The following is a 26,414-nucleotide window of genomic DNA, read 5'->3' as shown; positions in this document are numbered from 1 at the left end:
CTTGTTATCTAATCACCTGTCGCTCTGTTATAAGCAGCAGCCAGGAGGAGAGACAGGGTTGGGGCTGGAGCCAGAGCGCGGGCGAAAACGAAAGAAAAAAATACAATTGCTGGAAAGCAACTGAGAGAAAAATCAAATAAAAGAGTATTGTAACCCTAAAACAGGCTCTTGGTGGTCTGAAGAACCCCAGGAGGGCAACAAGCCCCACACCAACCAAATTACTTTTTACCATTATTGCAACTTCTTGAACATAAAAAAGCATGAGATTGTTTTATATTTTGAACTTTATTTTTAACACTGTGATTCCAAGTGGAATTATTAATTTTTTATCGTGTTAAGCAACGTCAGCTCAGATTTATCCGCGAGCCAGGTGCAGTCATCAAAAGAGCCACAGGTTCCCTACCCCTGCCCTACATCATAAGTCATAAATTGTACTTTTTGAAACCGATACCGATAATTTCCGATATTACATTTTAAAGCATTTATCGGCCGATAATATCGGCAGTCCGATATTATCGTACATCTCTAATTTTCTCCTTTGAAAAGGTGGCGCTAGAGAGGTCATTTTGAAATGGATGGAAGCATGGATTTTCGGGACCCTCAAAATGTAAAAATATTTCGCCATGCCTGACGCGCCCGCAAAATATGGTGGCAAAAAAAGGCGTCCAAACGTATGGAAGAAAAAACAACAATTGAAATAATAATAATAATAACAATAATACTCACGCCACAGCACATCTGATCAGGTCCCCACTCTCGGTGACTCCACAGTTCCCAAAAAGGGTTCCCATTGTGTTTATATTAAGGAAGCAGGTGTCTGCTGCCTTTGTTGCCGGATCTGATGGGAAAAAATCAAACCAAAAGATAAAAAAAAGAACACACAGAAAGATGGCAGACCTCCACTGAGATAAAGTTTCATCCAGAAGGACCCAAACATGTTACACAGAGTTTGACATGTCGGTAAATATACTGCCACCCTTTTTCTGTTGCCCTGGAATGTTAGTCTGGTCTTGAATGGGATTGTGCTGAAAGTCTAAATTCCCCTAAATTCCCCTCGGGGATCGATAAAATAATTCTGAATCTCACATAAAACAATCTCAATTTGGAACAGATTAAAAGGAGTTACAATATATCAGTAAGTTGTATAAAAGCTGCAAAAAGTCTCTGCAGTATATTTGCTGATGGGAGTACGGCAATAGTATATATTATTGAACTTTTTAACCTTATGAAATATGTAGTCTTTTAAAAAAAAATTGTAGTACAGTAGGAAGGGGATTCATATAGCTCCATTAGTCGTGGTTTACCTGACACATGAAACGTGACCAATGGATGGTGCACAATCTACTTTTGCTGCCAGATGGCAGTAGAATGCTGATATTAAAATGGGTTTTGTAGCAATTTCATTTTATATATATATATATATATATATATATATATATATATATATATATATATGATTTGTAGTACAGTAGGAAGAAGATTCATATGGCTCCATTCGTCGTGGTTTACCTGACACATGAAAAGTGACAAATGGAGGGTGCACAATCTACTTTTGCTGGCAGATGGCAGTAGAGTGCTGAAAATTTTAAAATGGGTTTTGTGGCAATTTCATTACATGTTTATATTTTTTTATTTGTAGTACAGTAGGAAGGGGATTCATTTGGTTTCATTTGTCGAGGCTTACCTGACACATGAAACGTGACTAATAGGGGCTGTACTATCCACTTTTGCCGCCTGATGGCAGTAGAGTGCTGAAAATCTTAAAATGGGTTTTTGTGGCAATTTCATTATATGTATATATTTTTTTTATTTGTAGTACAATAGGAAGGGGATTCATATGGGTCTATTTGTTGAGGCTTACCTGACACATGAAACGTGACCAATGGGGGCTGCACTATCCATTTTTGCCGCCTGATGGCAGTAGAGTGCTGAAAATCTTAAAATGGGTTTTGTGGCAATTTCATTATATGTATATATTTTTTTTATTTGTAGTACAGTACGAAGGGGATTCATATGGGTCTATTTGTCGTGTTTTACCTGACACATGAAACGTGATAAATGGATGGTGCACAATCTACTTTTGCCGCCAGATGGCCGTAGAGTGCTGAACATTTTAAAATGGGTTTTGTGGCAATTTCATTATATGTACCCTGCCTTCCGCCCGATTGTAGCTGAGATAGGCGCCAGCGCCCCCCGCGACCCCGAAAGGGAATAAGCGGTAGAAAATGGATGGATGGATGTATATATATTTTTTATTTGTAGTACAGTACGAAGGGGATTCATATGGGTCTATTTGTCGTGTTTTACCTGGCACATGAAACGTGACCAATGGGGGCTGCACTATCCACTTTTGCCGCCAGATGGCAGTAGAGTGCTCAAAACCTTAAAATGGGTTTTGTGGCGATTTCATTTTATATATACATATATATACTGTATATATATATATATATATATATATATATTTTTTTTTTTTTTTTTTTTTTTAGATATGTATGTATACTTTTACTTTTTGTAAATTCAGTGAAAAAAGATTTAGATTTTTGCAAAATGTAATAATATATATATATATATACATATATATGTATATATATATATTATGAAGCACCCATTTAAAATGTTTGTAAATTTGATGAAAAACTACACTAGTCCGACCGTTTATGCATAAAATATTACATGGAAAGATAACTAAACTAAATAAACACTGTACAGGGGCGGAATAGCTCGGTTGGTAGAGTTGGTAGCAACTTGAGGGTTCCAGGTTCGATCCCAGCCTCTGCCATCCAAGTCACTGCCGTTGTGTCCTTGGGCAAGACACTTTACCCACCTGCTCCCCAGTGCCACCCACACTGGTTTAAATGTAACTTAGATATTGGGTTTCACTATGTAAAGTACTTGAGTCACTAGAGAAAAGTGCTATATAAATATAATTCACATAGCTGTGCCAAGTAAATAGGAATGTGAGTACAAAGGCACTTCAACAACAACGCTCACTTGGCTCAAAAAGACGTCTGCACTGGGAGTCGTACGTCTGGCAGAGGCCCTCAAAGCAGTACGCGGCGTTGTCCTCACTGGGGCAGGCCGTCCATGAAGTAGAAGTCCTCGGGGCAGAAAGCGCTGTTGCCGTTGCAGTATTCCGGAAGATCGCAAGAGTCGCCCACTGGTCTGCACGGCGTCCCCGAAGCTCTGATCTGTAACGAGAGCGTCATCACATTTAAAACGATACCCGGACAAAAGCTAAAAATTGAACTGGATTCGTGCTTGTATTGAAATAACGCCCACCTGACAGTTATCGCAACATTCCCCTTCAGCACAGGACGACCCGGTGGTTAATCGGCACGAGGCGGCGATACAGCATTCGTTCTGGCATTCCTGTAGAATAATACAACTTGAATAAATGCAATGTTTATTTTGTCCTACTGACTACATTAGTGGCGCCCTCTATGGGTCGTGCCCACATTTATTTTGGAAGCCATTCAAAAAAAGCATACATGAAATCAGGGCTGGCCTTCCTGCAGCAGATCACACGCCACATTTTTGGGAATACTTGCAATGTAAAATGTCAAACGAACGACGGGGCACTTCATGTACAATTTTACTGCAAACATATTCCTCGCCCCTTCCTTCCATGTCACTGATAAGAATGTAATGGCAAACTTCCCCAAATATATATCGCCCTCGGTGATTAGCGCTTGGCTGGTGAACAATTGCCCGGGACCGAGTCATGGCTACTACCGCTTGTCCCTTTTGGGGTCGCTGGAGCCTATCTCAGCTGCATTCGGGCGGTAGGCGGGGTACACCCTGGACAAGTCCCCACCTCATCACAGATATATATGTATGTATATATATATATATATATATATATATATATATATATATATATATATATATATATATATATATATTATATATGTATCTATAGATATACATACATATATATATATATGTATATATATATATATATATATATATATACACACACATACATATACATATATATATATATATATATATAAATACATATACATACATATATGCACATATATATATACATATATATATATACATATATATATATATGTATATATATATACACATATATATATGTATGTATATATATATATATACACACATACATATACATATATATATACATATATATGTATGTGTATATATATACATATATATATGTATATATATACACATACATACATATATATATATATATATATATATATATATATAGACAAATCGTATGTTTAGAAATATAAAAATGTCAGCTTTTTCTCATGAACTCAAGCTTGTCGTAACGAAGTAAAGTAGACCTTGCCCCTTAAAAAACTAAGCTTGCACTAAGTTCTGTCTTTGAAGATATGTAATCTTGTCTATATATACAACTTATGTCTTTTCGCAATGTTTTTGAACAAAATAAAACATTTTTAAAAATGGCCCCCGCACACTCGGGACTTTTTGTTACGTGGCCCTTGATGGAAAAAGTTTGGACGCCCCTGCTCCGCAGACAAAAAAAAGTATTTGGCTTTCTACTAAGCAAGTGTTGCGGTACCAGTGTCGTTCCGCAGTCGCACTCCTCGCCCTCTTCCAGCAAGCCGTTGCCGCACGAGGCGCTGGCAAACACGTCCGGGTTGGAGGGCTGGTTGATCAGACACGCCCCTATCCCTCTGCGGACCAGCGCCTCGAAATCGCTGGCGCTGCAGCGGCTGAAACTCGTGGAACCGCTTTAACAAAAACAGCACAGTCATTTGCCGCGTCACCACGCGTTCCGACATCGTTTCCTTGGAATCCCCCTTGATGATGATGATGATGATGATGATGTTACCTGGCACTGGCGGCCATGATGCACGGTCCCCCGTCGCATTGGCAGCGAGTGTCGTCGTGGTTCATTCCCAGGTTGTGACCCATCTCGTGGGCCACCACGGTGGAGGCGAAAGTCAGCTGGTCGTTGCCAAACTGCCCAAACACAGCGGACACTAGATAAGGTCCCAAGTACCTTTTCATCCAAAAAAGTATATAGCAACGACATACAGTACAAGTTTGGACACACCTTCTCCTCAGTCAATGCCTTTTCTTTATTTTCGTGACTATGTACATCACGGCTCGTGGGACGTTATTTTGCGGCTCCCGCTTTAATATGAAAGTTTAATAATGTCAGTGCGGCCCGTGAATTTTATATGAATGGCGCTTGACAGCGTTGTGTGCGGAGCTGAAGGAATCTACCAATCCCGCTGTGGTATGTGGCTCTCGAGGGCCGAACATTGACGTCACTTGCATGATGCAAGCAGAGAAACGGTTTGCTGCTTTTCAACTAGACCCGCACGCGCTCTTCCTTCCTCCCTCGCTCGCCCCCTGCTCGCTCTCTCTCTTTTTCGCTTCAAATTACATTTGGCCGGGGAGACGAGCGGTCCGGTAACTTTCGAAGCACTCCGCCGAAGGACCGTGCGACAATACAAAACTCTGGCGCACTGGACTCCAGCGCTGATACTCCGACAGAGTTGCTGAGCAAATCGGACATGTAAGACGCTAGTCGTGACGTTAGCCCGATGCTACCGTACCTGTAAACTCCAAAGGTTTGTCAAAAAAACTATATTTAGTCAAAATAACAAAATTTAGTCAAAAAGTTTGTCAAAATAACACTATTTAGTCAAAAAAACATAGTCAAAATAACATTTAGTTAAAATAACAATTTAATCAAAATAACATATTTAGTCAAAATAACAATATTTAGTCAAAACGTTTGTCAAAAAAACAATATTTAGTCAAAATAACATACTTGAGTAAATAACAATTTACTCAAAATAACATACTTAGTCAAAATAAACATTTAGTCAAAATAACATATTTAGTCAAAATAACAATATTTAGTCAAAAAGTGTGTCAAAAACAATATTTAGTCAAAATAACAACATTTTGTCAAAAAGTTTGTCAAAATAGCAATATTTAGTCAAAATTACGTACTTAGTCAAAATAACAATATTTAGTCAAAATAACATACTTAGTCAAAATAAAGTTTTGTCAAAAAGTCTGTCAAAATAGCAATATTTAGTCAAAATAACATAGTCAAAATAACAAGATTTATTCAAAATAACATATTTAGTCAAAATAACAATTTAGTCGAAATAACATATTTAGTCAAAATAACAATATTTAGTCCAAAAGTTTGTCAAAACAGCTATATTTAGTCAAAATAACATACTTAGTCAAAATAACATATTTAGTCAAAATAACAATTTAGTCAAAATAACATATTTAGTCAAAATAACATACTTAGTCAAAATAACATATTTTGTCAAAATAACAATTTAGTCAAAATAACATTTAGTCAAAATAACATACTTAATCAAAATAACATATTTAGTCAAAATAACAATATTTAGTTAAAAAGTTTGTCAAAATAACAACATTTAGTCAAAATAACAATATTTAGTCAAAATACCATACTTAGTCAAAATAACATATTTAGTCAAAATAACATTCTTAGCCAAAGTAACATATTTAGTCAAAATAACATTTAGTCAAAATAACATATTTAGTCAAAATAACAATATTTAGTGAAAATAATATACTTGGTCAAAATAACATATTTAGTCAAAATAACAGTCAAAATAACATATTTAGTCAAAAAAAACTATATTTATTCAAAAGGTTTGTCAAAAAAACTATATTTAGTCAAAATAACAAAATTTAGTCAAAATGTTTGTCAAAATAACACTATTTAGTCAAAAAACAGTCAAAATAACAATATTTAGTCAAAATAACATTTAGTTAAAATAACAATTTAATCAAAATAACATATTTAGTCAAAATAACAATATTTAGTCAAAAAGTTTGTCAAAAAAAAACAATATTTAGTCAAAATAACATACTTAGTCAAAATAATATTTAGTCAAAATAACATATTTAGTCAAAATAACAATTTACTCAAAATAACATACTTAGTCAAAATAAACATTTAGTCAAAATAACATATTTAGTCAAAATAACATACTTAGTCAAAATAATATTTAGTCAAAATAACATTTAGTCAAAATAACAATTTACTCAAAATAACATACTTAGTCAAAATAAACATTTAGTCAAAATAACATATTTAGTCAAAATAACAATATTTAGTCAAAAGGTGTGTCAAAAAACAATATTTAGTCAAAATAACAACATTTTGTCAAAAAGTTTGTCAAAATAGCAATATTTAGTCAAAATTACATACTTAGTCAAAATAACAATATTTAGTCAAAATAACATCCTTAGTCAAAATAACAAAGTTTTGTCAAAAAGTTTGTCAAAATAGCAATATTTAGTCAAAATAACATAGTCAAAATAACAAGATTTATTCAAAATAACATATTTAGTCAAAATAACAATTTAGTCGAAATAACATATTTAGTCAAAAAGTTTGTCAGAAAAACAATATATAGTCAAAATAACAGTCAGAATAACAAAATTTAGTCCAAAAGTTTGTCAAAACAGCTATATTTAGTCAAAATAACATATTTAGTCAAAATAACAATTTAGTCAAAATAACATATTTAGTCAAAATAACATATTTAGTCAAAATAACATATTTAGTCAAATGATAAATGGGTTGTACTTGTATAGCGCTTTTCTACCTTCAAGGTACTCAAAGCGCTTTGACACTACTTCCACATTCACACACACATTCACACACTGATGGAGGGAGCTGCCATGCAAGGCGCCAACCAGCACCCATCAGGAGCAAGGGTGAAGTGTCTTGCTCAGGACACAACGGACGTGACGAGGTTGGTACTAGGTGGGAATTGAACCAGGGACGCTCGGGTTGCGCACGGCCACTCTCCCCACTGCGCCACGCCGTCAAAATAACATTTAGTCAAAATAACATTTAGTCAAAAGAACATACTTAGTCAAAATTACATATTTAGTCAAAATAACAATATTTAGTTAAAAAGTTTGTCAAAATAACAACATTTAGTCAAAATAACAATATTTAGTCAAAATAACATATTTAGTCGAAATAACATATTTAGTCAAAATAACATACTTAGCCAAAGTAACATATTTAGTCAAAATAACATTTAGTCAAAATAACATATCTAGTCAAAATAACAATATTTAGTTGAAAAGTTTGTCAAAATAACAACATTTAGTCAAAATAACAATATTTAGTCAAAATAACATATTTAGTCAAAATAACATATTTAGTCAAAATAACATACTTAGCCAAAGTAACATATTTAGTCAAAATAACATTTAGTCAAAATAACATATTTAGTCAAAATAACAATATTTAGTTAAAATAATATACTTAGTCAAAATAACATATTTAGTCAAAATAATATAGTCAAAATAACATACTTAGTCAAAATAACATATTTAGTCAAAATAACAATATTTAGTCTAAAAAACATACTTAGCCAAAGTAAGATATTTAGTCAAAATAACATATTTAGTCAAAATAATATATTTAGTCAAAATAACAATATTTTGTCAAAATAATATACTTAGTCAAAATAACATATTTAGTCAAAATAATATTTGGTCAAAATAACATACTTAGTCAAAATAACATACTTAGTCAAAATAACATATTTAGTCGAAATAACATTTAGTCAAAATAACATATTTAGTCAAAATACAAATATTTAGTCAAAATAATATACTTAGTCAAAATAACATATTTAGTCAAAATAATATCTGGTCAAAATAACATCCATCCCATCCATCCATTTCCTACCGCTTATTCCCTTTTGGGGTCGCGGGGGGCGCTGTCGCCTATCTCAACTACAATCGGGCGGAAGGCGGGGTACACCCTGGACAAGTCGCCACCTCATCGCAGGCCCGTCAAAATAACATTTTTAGTCAAAATAACAATATTTAGTCAAAATAACATACTTAGCCAAAGTAACATATTTAGTCAAAATAACAATATTTAGTCAAAATAATATTTAGGCAAAATAACATTTAGTCAAAATAACATATTTAGTCAAAATAACAATATTTAGTCAAAATAATATACTTAGTTAAAATAACATATTTAGTCAAAATAATATTTGGTCAAAATAACATACTTAGTCAAAATAACATATTTAGTCAAAATGACATTTAGTCAAAATAACATATTTAGTCAAAATGACAATATTTTGTCAAAATAATATACTTAGTCAAAATAACATATTTAGTCGAAATAACATTTAGTCAAAATAACATATTTAGTCAAAATACAAATATTTAGTCAAAATAATATACTTAGTCAAAATAACATATTTAGTCAAAATAATATCTAGTCAAAATAACATCCATCCCATCCATCCATTTTCTACCGCTTATTCCCTTTTGGGGACGCGGGGGGCGCTGGCGCCTATCTCAGCTACACTCGGGCGGAAGGCGGGGTACACCCTGGACAAGTCGCCACCTCATCGCAGTGCCGTCAAAATAACATTTTTAGTCAAAATAACAATATTTTGTCAAAATAACATACTTAGCCAAAGTAACATATTTAGTCAAAATAACAATATTTAGTCAAAATAACAATATTTAGGCAAAATAACATTTAGGCAAAATAACATATTTAGTCAAAATAACAATATTTAGTCAAAATAATATACTTAGTCAAAATAACATATTTAGTCAAAATAATATTTGGGGAAAATAACAATATTTAGGCAAAATAACATTTAGTCAAAATAACAATATTTAGTCAAAATAACAATATTTTGTGAAAATAATATACTTAGTCAAAATAACATATTTAGTCAAAATAATATATTTAGTCAAAATAACATTTAGTCAAAATAACATACAGTATTTAGTCAAAATGACAATATTTTGTCAAAATAATATACTTAGTCAAAATAACATATTTAGTCGAAATAACATTTAGTCAAAATAACATATTTAGTCAAAATACAAATATTTAGTCAAAATAATATACTTAGTCAAAATAACATATTTAGTCAAAATAATATCTAGTCAAAATAACATCCATCCCATCCATCCATTTCCTACCGCTTATTCCCTTTTGGGGTCGCGGGGGGCGCTGGCGTCTATCTCAGCTACACTCGGGCGGAAGGCGGGGTACACCCTGGACAAGTCGCCACCTCATCGCAGGGCCGTCAAAATAAAATTTTTAGTCAAAATAACAATATTTTGTCAAAATAACATACTTAGCCAAAGTAACATATTTAGTCAAAATAACTATATTTAGGCAAAATAACATTTAGTCAAAATAACATATTTAGTCAAAATAACAATATTTTGTCAAAATAATATACTTAGTCAAAATAACATATTTAGTCAAAATAATATTTGGGCAAAATAACTATTTAGGCAAAATAACATTTAGTCAAAATAACAATATTTAGTCAAAATAACAATATTTTGTGAAAATAATATACTTTGTCAAAATAACATATTTAGTCAAAATAATATATTTAGTCAAAATAACATATTTAGTCAAAAAAATATATTTAGCCAAAATAACATATTTAGTCATATTTAGTTAAAATGACAATATTTTGTCAAAATAATATACTTAGTCAAAATAACATTTGGTCAAAATAACATTTGGTCAAAATAACATAAGTCAAAATAACATATTTAGTCAAAATAACATTTAGTCAAAATAACATATTTAGTCAAAATAAAAATATTTAGTCAAAATAATATACTTAGTCAAAATAACATATTTAGTCAAAATAATATTTAGTCAAAATAACATATTCAGTCAAAATAACAATATTTAGTCAAAATAACATTTAATCAAAATAACACATTTAGTCAAAATATCAATATTTTATCAAAATAATATACTTAGTCAAAATAACATATTTAGTCAAAATAACATTTAGTCAAAATGACAATATTTTGTCAAAATCACAATATTTTGTCAAAATAACATACTTAGTCAAAATAACATATTTAGTCAAAATAACATTTAGTCAAAATAACATATTTAGTCAAAATAACAATATTTAGTCAAAATAACATTTAGTCAAAATAACATATTTAGTCAAAATAAAAATATTTAGTCAAAATAATATACTTAGTCAAAATAACATATTTAGTCAAAATAACATATTTAGTCAAAATAACATATTTAGTCAAAATAAAAATATTTAGTCAAAATAATATACTTAGTAAAAATAACATATTTAGTCAAAATAACATTTAGTCAAAATAACATATTTAGTCAAAATAACAATATTTAGTCAAAATAACATTTAGTCAAAATAACATATTTAGTCAAAATAAAAATATTTAGTCAAAATAATATACTTAGTCAAAATAACATATTTAGTCAAAATAACATATTTAGTCAAAATAACATATTTAGTCAAAATACAAATATTTAGTCAAAATAATATACTTAGTCAAAATAACATATTTAGTCAAAATAATATCTAGTCAAAATAACATCCATCCCATCCATCCATTTTCTACCACTTATTCCCTTTTGGGGTCGCGGGGGGCGCTGGCGTCTATCTCAGCTACAATCTGGCGGAAGGCGGGGTACACCCTGGACAAGTCGCCACCTCATCGCAGGGCCGTCAAAATAACATTTTTAGTCAAAATAACAATATTTAGTCAAAATAACATACTTAGCCAAAGTAACATATTTAGTCAAAATAACAATATTTAGGCAAAATAACATTTAGTCAAAATAACATATTTAGTCAAAATAACAATATTTTGTCAAAATAATATACTTAGTCAAAATAACATATTTAGTCAAAATAATATTTGGTCAAAATAACAATATTTAGGCAAAATAACATTTAGTCAAAATAATATACTTAGTCAAAATAACATATTTAGTCAAAATAATATATTTAGTCAAAATAACATATTTAGTCAAAATAATATATTTAGTCAAAATAACATATTTAGTCAAAATAATATTTAGTCAAAATAACATATTTAGTCAAAATAACATACTTAGTCAAAATAACAATATTTAGTCAAAATAACATACTTAGCCAAAGTAACATATTTAGTCAAAATAACAATATTTAGTCAAAATAACATATTTAGTCAAAGTAACATACTTAGTCAAAATAACAATATTTAGTCAAACTTTTTGTCAAACCATAATTTAATTAAATGTTTTTCTTGACTTTTTGCAGTGCCAAAATCAAAATTAAAAAATGTATGAATGAGTCAGCCCGACTTTATTTGTTTACATCCAAGAGCTGTAATCTTGTGGTTAAGCGGTCGGCGTATCTAATGTGGCTTGTGAAGTTAGTCCTGTAAGAAAATGACTTTGTCGCCATGGAGACGAGGACTGCTGATTGAAGAAATGGCTTCACTGCATTCTGGAGGGACGTTAGCCACTTGCAAGAATGCTACAATACGTGGCGTTTCTTAAATATATTGTAATATTCTTAATATAAAACTGTAATAAATATGTACACATGTTGGCCACTTGTTCAGTAACACGTTGCAAAGTATCTCACTGGGAAAAAAAAAAAAACCGAAAGGAATTCCTGACGTCAAAAATCTGCCTCGTCATTGCCTTTGATGAGGTTTTTGTTTTTGGGTCTCGTCAAACCGGCTCGACTCCTTTTTCTAGTCCATGACGCCTCCGTGTTAATAATACAATGAGTGTCAGGTTGGAGGCACAAGAGCAGGCTGCCCACTCGAGGTGCCGGCTGACGTTGGGAGTTAAGAGGAAGTCAGCTGATGTGGTCCCACTCACTGTGACCAGACTTAAACCATGGCGCAGTCAGTAAAGGACGCAGTTGCTGTCTAACATTTTAGGCTTTAACCGTGGTGTTGAATCAGGAACTACAAAAGAGTTCAACTACACATTCTTATGTTAGGAGTCCAAATGGCTGTCAGATAATCCACAGTGATGATTCAGGAGTTAAAAAGGGAGTTAAACTACACGATAATTGTGGCGTTTATTTACGAAGCACTGTACCGAGTTAAAGTAAACATCATGATGATGTAGTAGGAGTTAAAATGAGTTAAACTACACATGGTGAGGATTTAAACGGAATTGCAATGGAGTTAATCTACACGGGTGATGACATTTTAGGAGTTAAAATGCAGAAAAACTACAAATAGTGATAGTGTGTTCAAAGTTTAAAATTTGTTATGTTGTGATAACGAGGTAAGAGTTAAAATTAGTTCATCTACAAATGATTATGATGTATTAGCAGTAAAAAAGGGAGTTAAACTACAAATGGAGATGATGTAGTAGGAGTTAAAAAGGGAGTTAAACTACATGATAGAGACCTAATTGTGGCGTTTACTTACGGAGCACTGTGCTGAGTTAAAGTAAACATTGTGATGATGCACTAGGAGTTAAAATGACTTAAACTACACATGGTGATGGTTTAATTGGAGTTCAAATGGAGTTAAACTACACAGGTGATGACTTTTTAGGAGTTAAAATGAGTTAAACTACACATGGTGGTGGTTTAAACGGAATTCAAATGGAGTTAAACTACACAGGTGATGACATTTTAGGAGTTAAAATGAAGCAAAACTACAAATAGTGATAGTGTGTTCAAAGTTTAAAATGAGTTACGTTGTGATAATGAGGTAAGAGTTAAAAATAGTTCATCTACAAATGATTATGATGTATTAGCAGTAAAAAATGAGTTAAACTACAAATGGAGATGATGTAGTAGGAGTTAAAAAGGGAGTTAAACTACACGATAGAGACCAAATTGTGGCGTTTATTTACGAAGCACTGTACTGAGTAAAAGTAAACATTGTGATGATGCACTAGGAGTTAAAATGAGTTAAACTACACATGGTGATGATTTAAACGGAATTGCAATGGAGTTAATCTACACGGGTGATGTTTTAGTAGTTAAAATGCAGTAAAACTACAAATAGTCATGTGTTCGGAGTTTAAAATGAGTTACGTTGTGATGATGAGCTAAGAGTTAAAAATAGTACATCTACAAATGATGATGATGATGTATTAACAGTAAAAAAAAGAGTTAAGCGAGTTACAAAGAGTTAAACTACAAATAGTGATGATGTAGCAGGAGTTAAAACGGGAGTTAAACTACCCGATAGAGTCATAATTGTGGCGTTTATTTACGAAGCACTGTACCGGGTTAAAGTAAACATTGTGATGATGTACTAGGAGTTAAAATGACTTAAACTACACATGGTGATGGTTTAATTGGAATTCAAATGGAGTTAAACTACACAGGTGATGATTTTTTAGGAGTTAAAATGAAGTCAAACTACAAAATAGTGATAATGTGTTCAGAATTTAAAATGAGTTACGTTGTGATGATGAGGTGAGAGTTAAAAATAGTACATCTACAAATGATGATGATGATGTATTAGCAGTAAAAAAAGAGTCAAGCGAGTTACAAAGAGTTAAACTACAAATAGTGATGATGTAGCAGGAGTTAAAAAGGGAGTTAAACTACACGATACAGACCTAATTGTGGCGTTTATTTACGAAGCTCTGTGCTGAGTTAAAGTAAACATTGTGATGATGTAATAGGGGTTAAACTTAGTTAAACTACACATGGTGATGGTTTAAACGGAATTCAAAAGGAGTTAAACGACACGGGTGATGCGGTTTTAGGAGTTAAAATGCAGTAAAACTACAAAATAGTGATAATGTGTTCAGAGTTTAAAATTAGTTACGTTGTGTTAATGAAGTGAGAGTTAAAAATAGTTAATCTACAAATGATGATGATGTATTTATTAGCAGTAAAAAGGAGTTAAACTACAAATGGTGATGATGTAGTAGGAGTTAAAATGGGAGTTAAACTACACGACAGAGACCTAATTGTGGCCTTTATTTACGATGCACTGTACTGTTTTAAGCCTTAAAAGTGACTGTGGTGATGCATTAGGTGTTGAAAATTAAGTTTTCGCATGACGATTTAGGAGTTAAAATGGGAGTTAAACCACCCGACAGAGTGCTAATTGTGGCGTTTATTTACGAAGCACTGTACTGAGTTAAATTAAACATTGTGATGATGTACTAGGAGTTAAAATGATGGTTTAAACGGAATTCAAATGGAGTTAAACTACACAGGTGATGATGTTTTAGGAGTTAAAATGCAGCAAAACTACAAATAATGATAATGTGTTTAAAGTGAGTTACATTGTGATAATGAGGTAAGAGTTAAAAATAGTTCATCTACAAATGGTGATGTAGTAGGAGTTAAAGGGGAGTTAAACTACACCGGATGTTAATGTGTTAGGAGTTAAAAAATAGAGTTAAACCACACATGGTGAAAATGTATCAGGAGTTAAACAGAGTTTAACTTCACATGGCGATGATAAGTCAAAAAAAAAAAAAAAAAAGAGTTATGTGTTGTAGGAGTTCAACTCCACATTATACTGACCACTGAGACTCCTCCAGAGGTGGTTTCGGAGCACACCGAACCAACAAAAGCAATCCCCAGCACACCTCCTGGAAACGCACCTGTGCGACCACTAAAAAAAAACCCAAAGAAACAAAAATATCATTAAGAATTTCAGCATATGACACATTTCAACTTATAAGACATTTGTTTGTTTTGAAAATCTGTCACAGCCTTGTCTGAGCAATGAAAGGTTAATACATTGTTACACAAGAAACAAACATACCTTTTGATTAGACAGTTGACATTCAGAAATCGACACAATCCTGCCCTCCAACAATCAAAAACTGGGGAAGTCAACGCGTAAGGGGGAAGAAGCGGAAGAACAAAGCATAGAAACGATCCAACAAAACCACATCTAACTGCTAGTTTCTGCAGAACGCAACCGCAAACTTCCAAAGGACCAACTTTTATCCATGAAAATATCGAGAGGAAGCAGATGCTGTTGATGCTGCTGCCGGACTCAAGAGATCCTGGACGATCAGGCATTACCTTTGGTACGACAACGTACACATCGCGTGTCGTCAACTCTGACCTATCCGGTCTGCCGATCAAATACGTCCATGTGCAACAGAAACAGCAATATTATAGTTCCTATTTAGAGATGTCCGATATTATCGGAGTACTGATATTATCGGCCGATAAACGCTTTAAAATGTAATATTTATGATATCATCGGCCGATAAATGCCTTAAAATTTAATATTTCCGATATTACATTTTAAAGCATTTTTCGGCTGATAATATCAGTAGTCGGATAGGAACTATAATATTGCTGTTTCTGTTGCACATGGACGTATTTGATCGACAGACCAGAGAGGTCAAAGAAGACGACAAGTGATATGTACGTCGTCGTACCAAAGGTAACGCTTGATCGCCCAGGATTTGTTGATGCCGATACCGATAATCGGAAAATTATCGGTTTCAAAAAGCAAAATGTATGACTTTATAAAACGCCGATGTACAGAGTGGCCTATAAACCTTAAAAGGTGCTGCCTTTGCGTGCCGGCCCAATCACAAATTATCTACGGCTTTTACACAAACATGAGTGAATGCAAGGCATACTTGTTCAACAGCCATACAGGTCACACTGAGGGTGGCCGTATAAACAACTTTAAAACTGTTACAAATGTGCGCCACACTGTGAACCCACACCAAACAAAAATGACAAAACACATTTCGGGAGAACATCCGCACCGTAACACAACATAAACACAACAGAACAAATATCCAGAACCCCTTGCAGCACTACCTCTTCCAGGACGCTACAATATACAGTACACCCCCCGCTACCCAAAACCCGCCCATCTCAGGGTTTGTCGTTCTTGTTTGGTGTGGCGCATATTTGTAACAAAGTTGTTTATACGGCCACCCTCAGTGTGACCTGTATGGCTGTTGACCAAGTATGCCGTGCTTTTATTTGTCCCTGAATAGTTAGTGCTGCAAGGGCTTCTGGGTATTTGTTCTGTTGTGTTACGGTGCGGGTGTTCTCCCGAAATGCGTTTGTCGTTCTTGTTTGGTGTGGCGCATATTTGTAACAAAGTTGTTTATACGGCCACCCTCAGTGTGACCTGTATGGCTGTTGACCAAGTATGCCATGCTTTTACTTGTCCCTGACTAGTTAGTGCTGCAAGGGGTTCTGGGTATTTGTTCTGTTGTGTTACGGTGCAGGTGTTCTCCCGAAATGTGTTTGTCGTTCTTGTTTGGTGTGGCGCATATTTGTAACAAAGTTGTTTATACGGCCACCCTCAGTGTGACCTGTATGGCTGTTGACCAAGTATGCCGTGCTTTTACTTGTCCCTGACTAGTTGGTGCTGCAAGGGCTTCTGGGTATTTGTTCTGTTGTGTTTATGTTGTGTTACGGTGCGGGCGTTCTCCCGAAATGCGTTTGTCGTTCTTGTTTGGTGTGGCGCATATTTGTAACAAAGTTGTTTATACGGCCACCCTCAGTGTGACCTGTATGGCTGTTGACCAAGTATGCCGTGCTTTTACTTGTCCCTGACTAGTTAGTGCTGCAAGGGGTTCTGGGTATTTGTTCTGTTGTGTTTATGTTGTGTTACGGTGCGGGTGTTCTCCCGAAATGCGTTTGTCGTTCTTGTTTGGTGTGGCGCATATTTGTAACAAAGTTGTTTATACGGCCACCCTCAGTGTGACCTGTATGGCTGTTGACCAAGTATGCCATGCTTTTACATGTCCCTGACTAGTTAGTGCTGCAAGGGGTGCTGGGTATTTGTTCTGTTGTGTTTATGTTGTGTTACGGTGCGGGTGTTCTCCCGAAATGCGTTTGTCGTTCTTGTTTGGTGTGGCGCATATTTGTAACAAAGTTGTTTATACGGCCACCCTCAGTGTGACCTGTATGGCTGTTGACCAAGTATGCCGTGCTTTTACTTGTCCCTGACTAGTTAGTGCTGCAAGGGGTTCTGGGTATTTGTTCTGTTGTGTTTATGTTGTGTTACGGTGCGGGTGTTCTCCCGAAATGCGTTTGTCGTTCTTGTTTGGTGTGGCGCATATTTGTAACAAAGTTGTTTATACGGCCACCCTCAGTGTGACCTGTATGGCTGTTGACCAAGTATGCCGTGCTTTTACATGTCCCTGACTAGTTAGTGCTGCAAGGGGTGCTGGGTATTTGTTCTGTTGTGTTTATGTTGTGTTACGGTGCGGGTGTTCTCCCGAAATGCGTTTGTCGTTCTTGTTTGGTGTGGCGCATATTTGTAACAAAGTTGTTTATACGGCCACCCTCAGTGTGACCTGTATGGCTGTTGACCAAGTATGCCTTGCATTCACTTGTGTGTGTGAAAAGCCGTAGATATTATGTGCAAAGGCAGTGTCTTTAAGGTTTATTGGCGCTCAGTTCTTCTCCCTACGTCCGTGTACACCAGGGGCGTTTTAAAAAGTCATAATTTTTACTTTTTGAAACCGATACCGATAATTTCCGAAATGACATTTAAAAGTATTTATCGGCCGATACGGCCTAATGTATCTCAATATGCAAGGCTGATTTGATAAATAAGTATTTTGAGTATTTTGCTCCTAAATTGAGGCACCATTGTACAGTTTTGTGGTTGCGCCGCCGTCAACTTACACCACGAGCTGAGCCACGTCGTGGCGGTTCCTCGGCAGAAGGTTGGACCGCCTCCACCTGACGAAGTTACGCAGCACCTCGCTGGCCGAGCCCCCCACCGCGAAGGGGTTGGCGTCTCGAAAAATCTCCAGGCCCACGAGAACGATGCGGATGTTGAGCTGCCTGTAATACTGGGACAGAAAAAGAAGGAATTGAGAACTGAACCCAGCAATTTTTTCCTGGTGGGTCTTGAGGGTCTCACCCCGTCGAGCAGGTTGGCCATTTCCACCATCTCATCCTGTATCAGGGTCTCGTTTTCTTGCCTGAATTGATACTGCGGATGAAATGAACGGATAGATCATTTCAAACTTTGTGTACCACTGTGTCTGAGCACGGAGGAACCGGGTGAGAAAACACTATCTTTACAAGCCCAGCTGTATCAATCAATTAATCAATCAATCAATCGATGTTTGCTTATACAGTATAGCCCTAAATCACGAGTGTCTCAAAGGGCTGCACAAGCCACAATGACATCCTCGGCTCAGATCCCACATCAGGGCAAGGAAAAACTCAACCCAGTGGGGTGAAAATGAGAAACCTTGGAGGGGACCGCAGATGTGGGGACCGGTGCAATGGACATCGAGTGGATCTAGCAAAATATTGTGAGAGTCCAGTCCATAGTGGAGCTAGAATAATATTGTGAGAGTCCAGTCCATAGTGGATCTAACATAATAGTGAGAGTCCAGTCCATAGTGGATCTAACATAAGAGTGAGAGTCCAGTCCATAGTGGATCTAACATAATAGTGTGAGAGTCCAGTCCATAGTGGATCTAACATAATAGAGAGAGTCCAGTCCATAGTGGATCTAGCATAATATTGTGAAAGTCCAGTCCATAGTGGATCTAACATAATAGAGAGAGTCCAGTCCATAGTGGATCTAACATAATAGTGTGAAAGTCCAGTCCATAGTGGATCTAACATAATATTGTGAACGTCCAGTCCATAGTGGATCTAACATAATACAAACCCCGTTTCCATATGAGTTGGGAAATGGTGTTAGATGTAAATATAAACAGAATACAATGATTTGCAAATCCTTTTCAAGCCATATTCAGTTGAATATGCTACAAAGACAAGATATTTGATGTTCAAACTCATAACCTTTATTTTTTTTTTTGCAAATAATAATTAACTTAGAATTTCATGGCTGCAACACGTGCCAAAGTAGTTGGGAAGGGCATGTTCACCACTGTGTTACATCACCTTTTCTTTTAACAACACTCAATAAATGTTTGGGAACTGAGGAAACTAATCGTTGAAGCTTTGAAAGTGGAATTATTTACTATTCTTGTTTTATGTAGAGCTTCAGTCGTTCAACAGTCCGGGGTCTGCCTGTGTTGTATTTTACGCTTCATAATGCGCCACGCATTTTCCATGGGAGACAGGTCTGGACAGCAGGCGGGCCAGGAAAGTACCCGCACTTTTTTTTTTCAAAGCCACGCTGTTGTAACACTTGTCTTGCTGAAATAAGCAGGGGCGTCCATGGTAATGTTGCTTGGATGACAACATATGTTGCTCCAAAACCTGTATGTACCTTTCAGCATTAATGGTGCCTTCACAGATGTGTAAGTTACCCATGCCTTGGGCACTAATACACCCCCATACCATCACACATGTGTAAGTTACCCATGCCTTGGGCACTAATACACCCCCATACCATCACACATGTGTAAGTTACCCATGCCTTGGGCACTAATACACCCCCATACCATCACACATGTGTAAGTTACCCATGTCTTGGGCACTAATACACCCCCATACCATCACACATGTGTAAGTTACCCATGCCTTGGGCACTAATACACCCCCATACCATCACACATGTGTAAGTTACCCATGCCTTGGGCACTAATACACCCCCATACCATCACACATGTGTAAGTTACCCATGCCTTGGGCACTAATACACCCCCATACCATCACACATGTGTAAGTTACCCATGTCTTGTTCACTAATACACCCCCATACCATCACACATGTGTAAGTTACCCATGCCTTGGGCACTAATACACCCCCATACCATCACACATGTGTAAGTTACCCATGCCTTGGGCACTAATACACCCCCATACCATCACACATGTGTAAGTTACCCATGCCTTGGGCACTAATACACCCCCATACCATCACACATGTGTAAGTTACCCATGCCTTGGGCACTAATACACCCCCATACCATCACACATGTGTAAGTTACCCATGCCTTGGACACTAATACACCCCCATACCATCACACATGCTGGCTTATGTACTTTGCGTCAATAACAATCCGAATGGTTATTTTCCTATTTGTTCCGGAGGACACCACGTACTCTGTTTCCAAATATAATTTGAAATGTGGACTCGTCAGACCACAGAACACCTTTCCACTTTACATCAGTCCATCTTAAGTGAGCTAAGGCCCAGCGTTTCAGGATGTTGTTGATAAATGGGTTAGGCTTTGCATAGTAGAGTTTTAACTTGCACTTACAGATGTAGCGACCAACTGTAGTTACTGACAGTGGTTTTATGAAGTGTTCCTGAGCCCATGTGGTGATATCCTTTACACACTGATGTCAGTTTTTGATGCAGTACCGCCTGAGGGATCAAAAGTCCGTAATATCATCGCTTACGTGCAGTGATTTCTCGAGATTCTCTGAACTTTTTGATGATTTTACAGACCGTAGATGGTAAAATCCCTAAATTCCTTGCAATAGCTCGTTGAGAAATGTTGTTCTAAAACTGTTTGACAATTTGCTTACAAAGTGGTGACCCTCACCCCATCCTTGTTTGTGAATTACTTAGCATTTCATGGAAGCTGCTTTTATAGCCAATCATGGCACCCACCTGTTCCCAATTAGCCTGCACACCTGTGGGATGTTCCAAATAAGTGTTTGATGAGCATTCCTCAACTTTATCAGTATTTATTGCCACCTTTCCCAACTTCTTTGTCACGTGTTGCTGGCATCAAATTCTAAAGTTAATGATTTTTTTGCAACAAAAAAAAAACATCAAATATGTTGTCTTTGTAGCATATTCAACTGAATATGGCTTGAAAAGGATTTGCAAATCATTGTATTCTGTTTATATTTACATCTAACACCATCTCCCAACTCATGTGGAAACGGGGTTTGTAATTATGTTAGATCCACTATGGACTGGACTCTCACACTATTATGTTAGATCCACTATGGACTGGACTCTCACTATTATGTTAGATCCACTATGGACTGGACTCTCACTATTATGTTAGATCCACTATGGACTGGACTCTCACTATTATGTTAGATCCACTATGGACTGGACTCTCACACTATTATGTTAGATCCACTATGGACTGGACTCTCACTATTATGTTAGATCCACTATGGACTGGACTCTCACTATTATGCTAGATCCACTATGGACTGGACTCTCACTATTATGTTAGATCCACTATGGACTGGACTCTCACTATTATGTTAGATCCACTATGGACTGGACTCTCACTATTATGTTAGATCCACTATGGACTGGACTCTCACACTATTATGTTAGATCCACTATGGACTGGACTCTCACTATTATGTTAGATCCACTATGGACTGGACTCTCACTATTATGCTAGATCCACTATGGACTGGACTTTCACAATATTATGTTAGATCCACTATGGACTGGACTCTCACAATATTATGTTAGATCCACTCGACGTCCATTGCACCAGTCGCCCACATCTGCGGTCCCCCTCCAAGGTTTCTCATTGTCCCATTGGGTTGAGTTTTTCCTTGCCCTGATGTGGGATCTGGGCCGAGGATGTCGTTGTGGCTTGTGCAGCCCTTTGAGACACTGGTGATTTAGGGCTATATAAATAAACATTGGTTGACATTCCAAAAACCTTTTTTTAGGTCATTACTATCAAAACTGAAGCTGCCATTATGATGAGCAGTCATGTTTTCTAATGACCGAAAGTCTTGAACTATGCAAAGTATTTCAATGGCTGGAATCTGCGCTTTTCCATGATATACTAGTTACTATAGTCATCTAATTAGTTACTATGGTCATCTAATTAGTTACTATGGTCATCTAATTAGTTACTATAGTCATCTAATTAGTTACTATGGTCATCTAATTAGTTACTATGGTCATCTAATTAGTTACTATGGTCATGTAATTAGTTACTATAGTCATCTAATTAGTTACTATGGTCATCTAATTAGTTACTATGGTCATCTAATTAGTTACTATAGTCATCTAATTAGTTACTATGGTCATCTAATTAGTTACTATGGTCATCTAATTAGTTACTATGGTCATGTAATTAGTTACTATGCTCATCTAATGAGTTACTATGGTCATCTAATGAGTTACTATGGTCATCTAATTAGTTACTATGGTCATCTAATTAGTTACTATGGTCATGTAATTAGTTACTATGCTCATCTAATGAGTTACTATGGTCATCTAATTAGTTACTATGGTCATCTAATTAGTTACTATGGTCATCTAATTAGTTACTATGGTCATCTAATGAGTTACTATGGTCATCTAATTAGTTACTATGGTCATGTAATTAGTTACTATGCTCATCTAATGAGTTACTATGGTCATCTAATTAGTTACTATGGTCATCTAATTAGTTACTATGGTCATCTAATTAGTTACTATGGTCATCTAATTAGTTACTATGCTCATCTAATGAGTTACTATGGTCATCTAATTAGTTACTATGGTCATCTAATTAGTTACTATGGTCATCTAATTAGTTACTATGGTCATCTAATGAGTTACTATGGTCATCTAATTAGTTACTATGGTCATCTAATTAGTTACTATGGTCATCTAATTAGTTACTATGGTCATCTAATTAGTTACTATAGTCATCTAATTAGTTACTATGGTCATCTAATTAGTTACTATGGTCATCTAATTAGTTACTATGGTCATGTAATTAGTTACTATGCTCATCTAATGAGTTACTATGGTCATCTAATTAGTTACTATGGTCATCTAATTAGTTACTATGGTCATCTAATTAGTTACTATGGTCATGTAATGAGTTACTATGGTCATCTAATTAGTTACTATGGTCATGTAATTAGTTACTATGGTCATCTAATTAGTTACTATGGTCATCTAATTAGTTACTATGGTCATCTAATTAGTTACTATGGTCATCTAATTAGTTACTATGGTCATGTAATTAGTTACTATGCTCATCTAATGAGTTACTATGGTCCTCTAATTAGTTACTATGGTCATCTAATTAGTTACTATGGTCATCTAATTAGTTACTATGGTCATCTAATTAGTTACTATGGTCATGTAATGAGTTACTATGGTCATGTAATGAGTTACTATGGTCATGTAATGAGTTACTATGGTCATGTAATTAGTTACTATGGTCATCTAATTAGTTACTATGGTCATGTAATTAGTTACTATGTTCATCTAATGAGTTACTATGGTCCTCTAATTAGTTACTATGGTCATCTAATTAGTTACTATGGTCATCTAATTAGTTACTATGGTCATCTAATTAGTTACTATGGTCATCTAATTAGTTACTATGGTCATGTAATGAGTTACTATGGTCATGTAATGAGTTACTATGGTCATGTAATGAGTTACTATGGTCATGTAATTAGTTACTATGGTCATCTAATTAGTTACTATGGTCATGTAATTAGTTACTATGTTCATCTAATGAGTTACTATGGTCCTCTAATTAGTTACTATGGTCATCTAATTAGTTACTATGGTCATCTAATTAGTTACTATGGTCATGTAATGAGTTACTATGGTCATGTAATGAGTTACTATGGTCATGTAATTAGTTACTATGGTCATCTAATTAGTTACTATGCTCATCTAATGAGTTACTATGGTCATGTAATTAGTTACTATGGTCATCTAATTAGTTACTATGCTCATCTAATGAGTTACTATGGTCCTCTAATTAGTTACTATGGTCATGTAATTAGTTACTATGTTCATCTAATGAGTTACTATGGTCCTCTAATTAGTTACTATGGTCATCTAATTAGTTACTATGGTCATCTAATTAGTTACTATGGTCATCTAATTAGTTACTATGGTCATCTAATTAGTTACTATGGTCATGTAATGAGTTACTATGGTCATGTAATGAGTTACTATGGTCATGTAATGAGTTACTATGGTCATGTAATTAGTTACTATGGTCATCTAATTAGTTACTATGGTCATGTAATTAGTTACTATGTTCATCTAATGAGTTACTATGGTCCTCTAATTAGTTACTATGGTCATCTAATTAGTTACTATGGTCATCTAATTAGTTACTATGGTCATGTAATGAGTTACTATGGTCATGTAATGAGTTACTATGGTCATGTAATTAGTTACTATGGTCATCTAATTAGTTACTATGCTCATCTAATGAGTTACTATGGTCATGTAATTAGTTACTATGGTCATCTAATTAGTTACTATGGTCATGTAATGAGTTACTATGGTCATGTAATGAGTTACTATGGTCATCTAATTAGTTACTATGGTCATCTAATTAGTTACTATGGTCATCTAATTAGTTACTATGGTCATCTAATTAGTTACTATGGTCATGTAATGAGTTACTATGGTCATGTAATTAGTTACTATGGTCATGTAATTAGTTACTATGGTCATCTAATTAGTTACTATAGTCATCTAATTAGTTACTATGGTCATCTAATGAGTTACTATGGTCATCTAATGAGTTACTATGGTCATCTAATTAGTTACTATGGTCATCTAATTAGTTACTATGGTCATGTAATTAGTTACTATGTTCATCTAATGAGTTACTATGGTCATCTAATTAGTTACTATGGTCATCTAATTAGTTACTATGGTCATCTAATGAGTTACTATGGTCATGTAATGAGTTACTATGGTCATGTAATTAGTTACTATGGTCATCTAATTAGTTACTATGCTCATCTAATGAGTTACTATGGTCATGTAATTAGTTACTATGGTCATCTAATTAGTTACTATGGTCATGTAATGAGTTACTATGGTCATGTAATGAGTTACTATGGTCATCTAATTAGTTACTATGGTCATCTAATTAGTTACTATGGTCATCTAATTAGTTACTATGGTCATCTAATTAGTTACTATGGTCATGTAATGAGTTACTATGGTCATGTAATTAGTTACTATGGTCATGTAATTAGTTACTATGGTCATCTAATTAGTTACTATAGTCATCTAATTAGTTACTATGGTCATCTAATGAGTTACTATGGTCATCTAATGAGTTACTATGGTCATCTAATTAGTTACTATGGTCATCTAATTAGTTACTATGGTCATCTAATTAGTTACGTTTTGTGTTGTCGATCTTGGGAGAGGAAAGGCTGGGGTTCCCTGCTTAGGCTGCTGCGCCCGTGACCCGACCTCTGATAAGTGGAAGAAGATGGATGGATGGATTCTGCGAGTCTCATTCAGTAAATAAAGTAAAATTCCATTACGTTTTTTTAAGGCGTTTTTTTAGCATTCAATCAGACCCTAAAAATAGATGTACCGGCCCCCCCAGGACATTTTTTTTCTCTAAATTTGCCCCCCCCCCCCGAGTCAAAATAATTGCCTGGGCCTGTTAGAGTTGATCAAGCAACTTACCCGGAGATTATCCACAACCAACACCAACTCCACGAATCTGGTCTGAGGCAGATTGCGTTTCTTCTATTTGAAAGAAAAAAAAACAGTTAGAAAAAACAAAATCCATTTTTAAAGTGTGTGAAATGAGAGCAAGCAGACCCGCAGCAGCAGAGCCGACACGGACTCCTCAGCATCGAACGCTTCATGGCTTTGCGTGTCCGTGTCCTCGTGGAGGACTCCGCAAGACACGGGTCCGGTCTGAACGTCAGACAGCCGGTAGAGGAGGTGCTCGTTGGAGGCGGAGTCAGGGAAAGGCTCCAGCGCGTAGCTCTCGTTTGCGAAAATGATCACACCCCTGTGGAGGGAATCACAAA

General features: G+C 35.2%; 1 pseudogene; it reads right to left on the bottom strand.

Moving 5' to 3' along the window:
* Positions 1-26,414, bottom strand: part of LOC133558301 (disintegrin and metalloproteinase domain-containing protein 9-like) — a 53,058-nt pseudogene that overhangs the window by 9,579 nt on the left and 17,065 nt on the right.

This window comes from Nerophis ophidion, linkage group LG08 (assembly GCF_033978795.1).
Source record: "Nerophis ophidion isolate RoL-2023_Sa linkage group LG08, RoL_Noph_v1.0, whole genome shotgun sequence".
Classification (NCBI taxonomy): Eukaryota; Metazoa; Chordata; class Actinopteri; order Syngnathiformes; family Syngnathidae; genus Nerophis; species Nerophis ophidion.
Note: the sequence above shows the minus strand (reverse complement) of the source record. Positions and strands in the feature narration are given on the sequence as shown.